This window comes from Anneissia japonica, unplaced genomic scaffold, assembly GCF_011630105.1.
Source record: "Anneissia japonica isolate Jap-2015-1 unplaced genomic scaffold, ASM1163010v1 scaffold287736_len1891122_cov214, whole genome shotgun sequence".
NCBI lineage: Eukaryota > Metazoa > Echinodermata > Crinoidea > Comatulida > Comatulidae > Anneissia > Anneissia japonica.
The window spans coordinates 1155380-1167931 of record NW_022756106.1 but is presented as its reverse complement, the minus strand read 5'-3'; the positions used below and the strand labels follow the sequence as shown (position 1 = coordinate 1167931).

The window sequence follows — 12552 nt, the reverse complement described above, 5'->3', positions numbered from 1 at the left end:
GCGAATTCAATTTTTTTTTTTTTTTTTTTTTTTTTTTTTTTATCGTCAGAAGGTGGAAAGAAAAAAGTAGTTTCTCATGGTTTTGCTAAAAATAGGCAGAGGAGAAAATAAAAATTAAATTTTATTGTTGAATGTAACCAGTTTAATAATGGGATGGTTAAATGCTTAAAGTAGTATAAAAAAATCACTTTATTGCATAAAAACAATACAGGAAACAAATATAATTAGGTAGAAATATACATATCTTATTTTTGGAGATTTCAAGGCAGCAGCAGGTATAATAAAAATAAATAAAAACTTTTATTTCTTTTCCGAAATTTCCATTTTTTGTAGCGGCGGGTGCACTAATTGACTAAAAATAAATTAAATAAATAAATAAATTTCATGTTTATTCAAAATCATCATTGGCAGGTGGAGGGTTTACTAAACAAGGTATAAAAAGTCTCGCCTCAACACAAAGGTAGGTAAAAAAAATTTTACGTAAATTATTTTGTGCAACTTTCTAAATTCAAATTGAAAATAAGTCTAAAAAATTATGATAAAAATGTGATAACTTTTTGTTTGTTATCCTACAAAATGTACAATTAAAATTATTTAATTGATATTTTAAACTAAATTGGAGATGATATATCTATGTTCCTATGTTTCTTGGTTAATTAGTCAATTATTCAGATGTTAATTTGCATAATCAAAACTTGCTCCACACTGAATCATAAATTTGAAGCATTAGCATTTAAAGAAAATCTATGATTGATAGATTAATACAATGGAAGAGATAATGATCACTAAAAAATATATGGTGCCTGGGGGAGACACAAGTTTAAACCAAACCAAATACAAGATGGATGGATGAATATATAAGTGAATATATGTAAATTAGTCCATCAGCAGACAAGGATGGAAGCAAAAACATCTTAAGGCAATACACACTTAAATATATATCTTCGCTATTTAAAAGAGAAGGATTAATGAAAAGAAGAGTGTTTAAGGAGACAATGGTTGGTTAATTGGACTAAACCAGAGTAACTGACATTAAAATGTGTTTGCATCATTTGCCCGAGCATACATTGTGTCTTTGGAAATTGCTAGGGATGTAGCTAAAGTTATAAGCACCTTTACAACAAAGGAGGCAAGTATATTAGCTAAGATTAAGAACGTTCTTAAAGCTCTCCAACTTGTAATTTTATTTTTTAATTGGCTGAAATCATTCATTTGTAATTTCATTTTTAAATAGTATAATTTTATTCATGTAAACAGAAACAAATAAAGATGGAAAAATAATAAAACTTAATAACAATAATTCAAATAATTTTTTATTTAAATTATAGAAGTTAGAAAAAACCATTCTTGGTTAGTTATTTCATGAGAATGAACTATATATGCAGACACAAATCATCCAACTACCCTGGAATTACTTAACTATATGCTAATACATACTTTGTGAGACACATACAAATTAGCACATTTTACAATCAATAGTCAGATGAATTTTAAAGAAATGAACATAAATTAGTAGACATGAAGAAATATATTAAATATTGGAAAGAAAAATGGGTGAAAAAATAACATCATTATCAGGATAGCAAATTTTCCTTGACTACTGACTTGGCGATCACCAAATAATTGCAATTGTCCTCCATCCAACAATTTATCTTGCATACATGTCATCAATCATTAAAAATACAGTGTTTATTTCAGTGAAAACTGGTGTTTGCCTTCCAGTTTCAGGCTACTAGGTTCAAATCCTTCGAGAACCACCATTTTTGGGTCCGCGCAAGGCACTGACCCCAAAACCCCACTGCTGTTCTTCTTGTTCTTGTTCCCAAAACTTTAAAAGCGTCCAGCGTCGTCAGTTTTGAACAGACGTGCAGGAAATTTTGTACACATAACCTAGATATAATTTCCAACAAATGTTCATCGCTGTTTTTTTTCAGTTGGAGCCCAGAGTTCCCCCTACACCTACAAAACAGGGGTTTTTGCAAGGATTGTACATTACTGCCATTACCACTAGTCGGGCATGTCGCATGGATGGTGTCATCGGTTAAAGATTATTTCTAAAGAACCAAAGGTCATGAGTTCGAATTCCGTCTTTGGTCTTAAATTTTTTTTTTCAATTTTAAGACGTTTTCTTTTTCAATTTTAAGACATTTTATTTATTTATTTTTTTTATTTTAAGACATTTTAATTTTGTACAAATAAACATTCTAAATATTTTTGTTTTGTACAAATAAACATTCTAATTATTTAAACATTTCTATCTTATTAGCTCTTCCAAAAAACAAATATAATAACTTGTGCATGGAGGAACACGTGGACCGGTGAGCGGCCGCTCTTGTTCTCACCATTAAAAACTTACACCCACCCAATTACAGGATAAAAACAATTCTCTATAAAGTCTTGAGTCAGGCACACTACACCAATTCGATAGAGAATAAAACATAATGACGCGCACAACAGACTGCTTTTAATGGTTCGCTCAGACTAGTTACCAATAATCAGCAGAGAGTTGCATCATTAAGCACTCTCAGAGAGCAAACACAGATTTGTCCACCTACAGCGTAAAACCCAATGTATGGCTTTACACAATGTAAATTAAAAGCTGTATACAATTATGTATGATATAGATACTGCCGGCCGGGCTCCCTAGATTTTTCAAGATTATAGATGGAGAAAAAATAGTAAATTATATTCCAATTTATGCTTCAGAATGTCATTTCCAGTCATCTACAGGTGCCATACCATAAATTTGTTTACCTCAGCATCAACCATGGTGGGGCCACTGGGTGGGGCTGAAGTGGTCTAGACCCTCCATCTGTGAAAATTTCCTCTCTGGCACCCCTCTATTTCAAATTCCTGGATCTGCAACTGGGTATACATTTTTTCATGTTAAAAAAGATAAATACGAGTGAGTGCATGTCACCCTTACCAGAATTTGAAGTCAGGATCCGGAGGAAAAAAATTTTTTGATATGTTGTAGAACTGATTTTTCTAAGACAGAAAAAAGTTGTTTGACGAAAAACTGGGGAACGGTGAATCAGATACAGATCTTTTAATATTTAAAAACTGGGGGGGAAAAGGGGCGTAACTGCCCATTTTTACACCTTACACTTTAGAAAAATCAGTTCTACAATATATCAAAAATTGTTTTTCCTCCGGAGCCTGACTTTAAAGTCGGGTCTCATACTGTATATGCAGACGACTTAACCAACTGAGCCAATGGGAATTCCTTTTGAATTTAAATCCGATGGGAAGTTAAAGGATTTATACTCTTATTAACTGGGATCAAATAGATGTCAAAATTACCTGTATTTTGTCAAGCAATTTACACTTTGAATATCTGGATATAAAAAATTCTACGGATGAAAAAAAAATACAATTCTATTCAACTCTTCGTTTCCATATTTATCGGAAGGAGGTCAACTGGACTTGATAATAATAATAATAATGCTATTTTAATAGTAATAATGACCAATGATATATCAATCTTATTTCAATTCATTAAATTATTGAAATTTATCATTACCTGGCTTTTAATCTATTTAGAAGACTTATCTAGCTTAATTTTTAATTGATATTAAATTATGCCACAAGTCTTAGATTTGAATGCCAGTGGGAAAAATAAAGTTTACTATATATTACTTCATTTATTTCAGTTATTTAATTATCTATTTCATCTATTATTGTAATTTTTATTATTTTTATTATCATTATTATTGACAGCTGAAGAAATGATAATACATAAAGCTACATGAAACTTGTTATCACTTCTAAGAAGTGATAACAAGTTTCATGTTATCACTTCTAAGAAGTTGCATGTTTCTGTTTGAAATTAAAAGCATGACAGTCATACAGTAATTATTAATAATATTCTTATTGAATTTTTATTTTTTCTAATCAAAATTAAATTCTATTTTCCATTCTGTTTTTGTAATTGTTATTGATGCTATTGCAAACTGCTGATATTTTGTTATTGTACTGTTTTTATATCAGTTTGTATTTACCAGAATAAATAAAAACAAAAGAAAATAAAAACAAAATGGAAAATAGACAAGTAGAACACCCGATATCACAAAATACACAGTATTTAATACACAGAATGAGAAAATGTTTTTTTCTTAATTTTCATAGTATAATTTTTGTAAATTAGTGAAGATCTATGTCTCATTCACTATATGGCTTTGAACACTTCATATTCCTACTCAATGTTTTGATAGAATTATTGAATGGTTTTTTTTTTTAGCCAGACAAATTATCCTCAAGATATTTTCTAAGAATAAAAAAGAAGCGGATGTTGGAAAATTGATAATATTACCTTTTTCTACTTTGTCTAAAATTTTAGTTTTAAAAAAAATGATCTTACCAAAAGTTATCAAAATATATTTGCCAGAAGTATTTTTTCTGTAACTTACAAAAACATACTGAATGAAAATATTTGTGTGAGTCCTACAAATTATCCCACATGGAATTTAAAATTCAGGTCGTGTAGTCGATATAAAGATGCATTAATGAATAGGTCATATGGGCTTTATGGCGTATTAAAAAGCAGAGCAAGCCTACACAATCTTAAAGTTTACTTTGCTACACAAAAGGTTAAGTTTATAGGCCAGCATACTCATTCCATATTCTTTATTTGATGTTCGTTACCATCACTCCTATTACCATATTTATCATCATATTTTCAACACCATTTTTTATCACCACTGTTTTCAACACCATCATCACCACACTTTTATCCCAACATCATTGTTAGTATCTTACACCATTATCATCACTACCATATCACCACCATCAACATAAGTATCATCACCATTTTATCATCATCATCACTACCACATCATATTTCATTTAAGGCATTTCTCAATAAGCCTATATTATTTTTCATATTGAACAAGTCTATTGTAAATTCTTTTTAATGTGTTTATATATTGTGCTATAAATATTTTATAATTCAAGTTTGCATATAGTTTGAATGAATAAATAATAGTTTGAATGAAGATAATTCAATTCAGTGTTTTGTTTTTGTTTTTGTTTTTTTTGGATTCTTTTTTTTTTTTGGATTATATTAATTATAATTTTAACTGTATTAATTACGATAATAATAATAATAATAACAATAATAATAATAATAATAATAATAATAATAATAATAATAATAATAATCATTATAGTAATTCAATTATTTTATCGATGGGAGTCATTGTATTTTACTTGTAAATTGTTATATTATCTATAGTGACTGTTTTTATGTTTTTTTTATATTTGTTTTACATTTTATTATATAATATGTGATGACGAGCAGAAGAATTTCCCTTGTGGAACAATAAAGTTATCTTATCTTATCTTATCTTAATTATAATCACCACCAATTATCTATCAACATTATCACCGAATTATCACTTTCACCACCACTATTATTATCACTATTATCATCACCTCAAACAGTGACATCCTGCAATCAACCCCCTTCTGCACCTACTGTACCACAATCCCTTTTGTTATACTCTATTGTATCAACTCATCTCATCAAGTCTTGCCATCCCATCTCATTTATCCCATTCAAGAGATATTCTTAGCAGCATATTTACAAGCAAAACAAATGTAACCATTATGAAATTATTTATCTTCAAAACAAATTAAGTGATAAGAGATTTGGTAATATGTACAAATTACGTAAATTACAAAAGATTGAAAGGACAACATGTGATGGCTACGTAAATGCGATTATAGCAGTAACAACAGTGATTACTATGGGTATTGATAATAAAACTAACTTATGGGTATGCTAATGGCAGCCATCTGAAATGAAAGCATAACTCTGTTGTGCTTTTGTACATAAGCATGTATTTAATTTAATATTAAGAGTATCTTCTTGAAAACAAATCTATGTTAGCATGATTTACAAAAAAACATCGAGTTCATAACCTTCAACCTTTCAAACTCTAAAAACATGTCAACTATTCGAAAATGATTAACAATTAAACTTAATTAACCTGGATTACTTAATCAAAATTTAATGGACTCTTCCACTAAGCAACCTCCTCCCTCTCCATTCCATATTGTTGCTAAAGTATTTCAAACAATTAACATTTGTTTGTGGACATGAATGTATTCGTGGCCCTGTCCTGAATTCTCAATAGTTAAGTTTGAATAACCTGTCCAGTAAGTTGGCTTACTCTTTGTATGTCTTATCCTAAGAACTTAAATTTAATTAACTGATTAATATTAATTAAATTAAATGTAATTGATTTGATTCATTGTGGGTTCCAAAATGATAAATTATCAAATACCTTTATTTAATTAAAATTAATTTATGTATGAATAAGTACAACTAAACTACTTTACAATATAATTGGATATCAATTAATTATCAATAAAAATGCAAAACCTTTCCCTCTGTTATTGTCATTTTAATTTCTTGAAATTATACACTATAAATTTGGCATATTATGGTGTTTTTTTGGTTTTTATTTTAAGAGAAGGAAATCTCTCTTGAATTTATCGATTTAACCTTTAATCTGATGGGTGTATCAAATGCCTGACACATATAAAGCGTTGTACTCATTAGCCAGCGAGGCATTCCGAACTGGCTAAACTCATATCTAGGCCAACAAAATAAAAAACTCCACCTTTTAACCTAGATAAATCAGTTATTATGACATCTGCCAGCCATATTTAAAATAGTTCTTCCAGGCAACTATTTGAACAAATTAAAAGCAGCATTAAATTTACTAATATATTAGTTACCTATAGATTTCAGATAGTTTATACATTTCTAAGACATGCTTGTGAATTTATAGCTGGAAATAAATTACACTAAATAAGAAACAGATTTTAATTAGGCCTTATCCATGTACAGTGCCTTATTAAATATCAGTTGAATTAGAGTTTAAATGTTTAATAATTATTTGAGAAATCTTTTCAATTAACTTCAAACATGTAAGTAAGAGTTTAAGGATTTGCTATTTAAAGGGGAGTTATGGGTTTGAATTACCATGTTCCAAAAACAAAAACAAAAAAAACAAAGGTGCAAACTGAAATTTTAAACCTGGAGCCTACCTTTAATCGGGCCTGATTTTGTTGAGAATTGTGATCATAGTTATATCATGAAAGCAGTTGCACTTTTTCTTATATATAAACTTTATTTCAAACTTGAAAATAAAAGCCCAGCATTCAGGATCGAGATATAAAATTCATACAACATTTAAATAATCCATACATTAATTTGAAGAACGAGATATAAAATTCACAGAACATGAAATAATCTCAACCATGAGGTCGGGGTTCGAACTCCACGCTGGCCAATGGCTCGTATACTTGAAAGGCATTTAATCAATGTTGGTCTCTCCACCATTGTGTGTAAATGAATACCTGAATGAGTACCTGGATGGGCATGTTACTGAGTATTTTGTATATATTCATGCTGGAAATATCCCTTAGGGAGCAGAAGAGCTTGCAGATTAGGCCTGCTCTTTCTAAAAATCTTCAAAAGTTTAGATATATGGAAAAATTTTATATACGGTCAAACAAGGTTGTTACTTCATTTGAACAAGAATTTTGAACCTTCCAGCTCAAGGATAACAAGCTGAGCCTCAGTAACTACTGTATGGCAACCATTACAACAACTGCTCTAGCACATATTATGGTGACATAGATTTTTAGCTCCGATGAGGAGTTCTCGGCAGATTGATTAATAGATCTTTTTTTGTATGGGCGGCAGATTGGGCCAACATACTCTACTGCCTCAGTTATACTGCCCTCATTGGAGCTTTGGAGATTATGAGAACTTGTTTTAAAGGGACTTACAGGTATTTGAATAGATAATGAAGAAAATAAATGTTTGAAATGTCTATATTGTCATTCATTACTGTTTGGAAAGATAATTATTTTATTGACAGAACAAATTTTTAATGTTGGGAGGGGATAGGATGGGAGAGCTGAATTTTTTCTATTTTCCTAAGGCTTGAGACTTTCCCCATGCCTCTCTGAATTTGCCATTGCATTGCCCAAATTCTGTTCTGACCATATTAATAATGTAATGTAGTAGGACATTCTTATATAATTTTCATATTGTTATTTATACTTTTAAAAGGTGAAAATGATTTCTTTTATACTAAGTCACAAGTCAAAAAGTCAAAACAACTGGCACATTAAGCCTTAGGCTGACTGTGAAGAACTCTGCCATTAACCTATATAATCAAGTACAAAGTAGGATCTGAACTCGGGTCCACTGTGAATTAAAAGCATCATGCCCACAAGACTTTCTCTAGCTCATTTTTTTCCCTTAATTATTTCAGAGGCACCGTATAGTGCAATTCTTTTGTAGCCGTTGATAACTCGGCTACAGCGGTTAACAAAGATGATGACATCACCAACAGGAAAAAACATATACAGTACAAATGTGTTATACTATTGAAATCACAGAGATAAAGCAAATGCGGGAATAAAAGGAAGGGACAATGCTGTAATATACTACACGGCAATAAATGTACATAATTAAATTAGAACGTAGATAAGCAATGTCACTGTAAGTTTATAACAGGTGCCGCAATAGTGGCTATGATTGCTTTTAGCTTTATCTCAATATTACGTTGTCATTAAAATGTTTGCATTCATCCATCTTGTATACAAAAAAAATCATAATCTGAAATATAACTTCAGGGATCTAATCAGTAAAAAACTGACAGAATTTTTTGCTAAGCAATTCAGCTCGATTAATAAATCTTCATTTCTTTTCTTTAATTCTTCAAGCATAGATAAGTAAATGTTCTAATCTACAGTACCCGAGTGATTTTGTAAAATGGTATATAATCATATAGTTAAATATTTAGGTATACCTGCTTATTCTTCATCTATAATAATACTTGCATATAATTTTAAAATGTGTAAAACATACATCACCATACTGGTGATTTCATAGGGCTGTTTTGGGTTACTAAAATCAAAAGTAAAATACAAAAAAACAATATTTACGAAGTATGAAAGATAATGTAAATGTATAGAAAGATTATAAAATTAACTGAGATAAAAGACTAAAACATGACATCAAAAAAAAGTTCCAAGTGTCATTATTGAATATTATTAAATTATGTTTTATTTATTATATCTTAGTTATTTTTATCTATTTATATTTACTTTGAATTTTAGTATTTATCGTTCAATGTAATATTATGTGTCATTCTTAGGTTAGTTCTTGTAGTTTTTAATTATGTTCAATTTATTTCATTTTATTTAATTACCTAAGTGTAATTTACTTCTTTGAATTTTAGTCTTCATAGTTAATGTAATATTACATATTATTGTAATGATTTAAAATTATATTTTATAAGGTGTAATGTTAAACTTCATATGTATCACATTTACCAACTAAGACTTTTCCACTAATGCCATCTTAAAGAGGTACAGTAATTCAGAAATTCTTATCTCAACACGTCAGAGGAAAAATTTACAATTATTAATCCAGGGATGCAACCTGAAGGCATGTAATAAACCCCGGACTGTACAACGATGGGGATATAGCAGCATCTGACTTTAGATAATTTAGGACCTGTCAGACGACTCTACACTACTAAGCGCAGCTGTACACAGAGTCAGCTGCCTAGAGCGTACTTAACGCATTAATAGTTAATTGCACTTGTACCCATAAACTGCTATCTGACAAAAGTACGTACCTACATCGCAAATCCTGACTGCCAAACGAAGGCATCCTCCTTTCAATATGCAAATAAGTAGGCCTGGAAAATAAATAAAGCAATATCAAATTTAATAATGCATACTTTTCTTTAATTATCAATAATACAAATCAATATTTATTATATATTTCTTTGGTCAAATATTTCTATTGTGTAATATGCCATTTCTTAATCTTCAAATTAGCTTGACTTTTGATCATAAGATTTTGCTTAGCTTATTTAAGTATCAAAACTCTATGGTACAGCAGAAGCTCACTACTTGATCATACAACTGAGGGGAGGGGAGGGCAGGCTTATATAGTACATGGGGAATCCCCTTTTCACAAATGATAATGATGACCCTATATTAAACAGACAGCGTTTTTAATTTGCAGGGATATCCAATCAAAAAGAAACAAATTTGTTATTTTTTTATCTTCAAAATGATGTTTGGAAGTAGCAAATAAAATCTATACATTTATTAATATTACTGATAAAACAGTTATAGTTTATCATTGTTAACATAGATACTTGCTTCAACTCAAGACTAAATTATTTAATGCTACTTGAGCCATCATGGGCAATTATCCTCAATTACAAATTAACAATTTCAAATACATCAATCAAAATTACATTTATGATAAAAAACGTCATCTTCTTAAATTAAATTAAGTAAACTTAAAAATTAAAAGCTGCTTAATGTCTGTAGGGGTGATCAAGGGCCAGGTCGTTAGAGAGACTAAGAGTAATTACGTAGGGTAACATATTTAATTATAGCAGGGTTTTATTTTCATTTTTTATATATAGCAGAAATCAAAAGCAATTGCATGGAATATGTACTTATATTGGCTGAACATATTTTAGATATAAAGATATTCATAATGACATATCTCTGCCTGTATTTGCCTTAGTTTGAAAATTTGACCATTTTCTGTCTTCAAAATATGAAAAATATATATTTTTTGGGTGAAATGTATAAAAACTACACACCATGTCCTATATTACATATACATTGATTAAGAAGCTCAATTCATAATGTGAAGCCTCAGGTAAGAAGCTGTCTAATCCATGAAATAACACACATGTAAGTATGAATTTTTTTAAACGGTTCAAAACAGAAACAAATGTCAACTCCAGGTTAGTAAAAAAAAAATCTTTATGCCAAATTTTACCTTTAAACCGAGTCAGGGGCTTAGCCAGAAAAATGAAATAGGCCGTCTAAAATGGAAGCCAGTGGGTGTGGCCCACCCATCGGCTTAGGGCCACGCCCCCTCCCAAACAAGAAAAAAATAGAAAATTATGATTTTAGAAGGCATTTAAAGGTGTTTAAATGTTGGAATTTTGTCTTCAAAGGAATAGTGTTGAATTAGCTATCACAAAGATATTTCAGTTATATACATAGATTGCGCATGGCTATTTCCACCAGGCTATGCAATGCATCTTCATCTCTCGCCTTAGTTTGGTGTAAATTTTAGCTTTACATTTTTGGAAATCTCCATCGAATATTGATATGAAACAATGTACATTCAATCAATAAATGTTGTTTTTATCAAACGTAAATATGATTTAGCTTAGTTTAATGTAAAATTCGATAGATTTGAAGAATACAGAGAATTTGCTAAAGGTAGACCAGGCCCAATTAGGCTAGGCCGAGCTGATTAGGCCAAGCCGTCCAAACCAGTCATGGTAAAAGTGGCCATCCTAAATAATTGTTGGCCATCCAAAAGATGGCCGGAGGGCTCGCTGGTTAAGCCTATGAACCAAGTTGCCTGATGTAGTGAAGTAGAATTAATAAATATATGAATACGAAAACTGAGTCTGGTAACTTATTATTGATACGAGTGATAAACTAATTCAATATGCTAATGACATGCATTAGCATATTGTGTTAGTTTATCGCTATATGCTAATGACACGCATTGTATTCAGAATAACTAGGTGAAAGAATGAACTTGAATTAAACCTTATTGTGCTTTGTGGTATTGCTGCAATACTGCGATAGGCTTTACTGAATACTCTGGCATGGAAAACAAAAATTGCAAGTTGGCATTGTATGAATTTCACTCATACAGTGGTAGAGCAGGCTTAAGCAAGGTCCAGAAAATCAACTTTTATTTGACAAAAACATATGACATGCCTAAATATGGTCAGGACATGCCTAAATATGGTCAGGACATGCCTAAATATTGCCAGGATGAATAAAGCTTAACAGTGAAAATATTTCATCACTCACAACACAAGAAGCACAAAGTAGTTTATGAAACAGAAAACATTTTTTTGTTACACATTTATTGTCAAGTACTTCTATTCTAAGGAAGTATCTTTGTGAGCAAGCAAAAACCATATTTCTTTGTGTCAAGTCAAAAATGAAAAAAATTATAACCTTATAAATAAAGAACAGAGTCAGACCCAAAATTAGAGTGGAGTGGTTAAGATGCTTGCCTTCCAATCCCAGGGTCCTGGGTTCAATTCCAGTCAGTGTTGCAGGATTTTTTTCTCACGACCAAAACAATTCCACTCCCTAAAGCTCATATTGGGATTTAGGTTGGTAAAGCATCGTGTGTATATCTGTCTTGTGTCAAGTAAGAAGGTGATATATTCACTAGTGACAATCCTTGTTGCATGTGTTAATAATACATTTGGTGAGTGGTCATTTGTGGTGGTGTGACTGAGTGGTTAAGGTGCCCTCTTTCTAAATTTATGACTCTGGGTTCAAATCCTGTAAATCGTTAGCCAAGAACATTAGGATTATGGTGTGGCCTATTTTTCAATCAACCTACTCTGACTTTCAATAATTTTCACTTGGCAACATAATTTTTCATTTTTTGCCTCACTATTATCAATATTTATATAAATAATATAATAGTATGCTTGATCCCTTCAA

At 30.5% G+C, this 12552-nt stretch overlaps 1 long non-coding RNA gene across 3 annotated transcripts in view; it reads right to left on the bottom strand.

The window, feature by feature from the left end:
* The window catches only part of LOC117123940, a 46424-nt gene that overhangs the window by 15121 nt on the left and 18751 nt on the right, over positions 1-12552 (bottom strand). For all 3 annotated transcript variants that reach the window (XR_004447907.1, XR_004447905.1, XR_004447906.1), the window contains one exon: positions 9669-9731. This is a non-coding gene — a long non-coding RNA (uncharacterized LOC117123940). The remainder of the gene's footprint in view (positions 1-9668; positions 9732-12552) is intronic.